This window comes from Carlito syrichta, unplaced genomic scaffold (genome assembly GCF_000164805.1).
Source record: "Carlito syrichta isolate Samal-C Ts95f unplaced genomic scaffold, Tarsius_syrichta-2.0.1 Scaffold308491, whole genome shotgun sequence".
NCBI lineage: Eukaryota > Metazoa > Chordata > Mammalia > Primates > Tarsiidae > Carlito > Carlito syrichta.
Genome location: NW_007252587.1, coordinates 959,479 through 959,943, shown reverse-complemented (window position 1 = coordinate 959,943; position 465 = coordinate 959,479). Strand labels below are relative to the sequence as shown.

At 52.5% G+C, this 465-nt stretch overlaps 1 pseudogene; it reads left to right on the top strand.

Annotated features, from left to right (window-relative positions):
• Nucleotides 1-173, top strand: part of LOC103267907 — a 47,402-nt pseudogene extending 47,229 nt beyond the window's left edge.
• The last annotated feature ends 292 nt before the right edge of the window (nucleotides 174-465 follow it).

Sequence of the window (465 nt, the reverse complement as noted above, 5' to 3'; positions counted from 1 at the left end):
CCTAGGGCGCGCTGCCTCCGGGGATGCGGGCCTCCCTGGCTTTTGCCTCCGCTCCCGGTGCTGGAACCCCTCGGTTCTGGGGGGACCCGGAGACGCTCCAGGGCTCCTGTGCGGGGGATGTGGTGGCTTCGCGAACGTTCACGGTTGCGGCGGGCTTTCAGAAGCAGATGTGACCTTTCCGGCCAAAAGCCGCCTAGCTGGGTCTGAGCCTCAGGTGCGGCGTTTCACTGATTTTTAACCATCGACTTCTAAGAGCTACTACATTAGGTTCTCCTTTCACAGAAATTGTGTAATAAAGCCAGGTTGGAAGGATGTTTACTATCTGTGAATCCTTGCATAGACTTCCAGTGCCTGAAAAATGGTTAAGTGTTTTCTGTGGGAAAATGGTGCTTATGCACACGGAAAACTATTTTTGTTCAGTAATGGGCATGAGTTGGTGTGTGCCAACTGGTTATTATGTAGTTT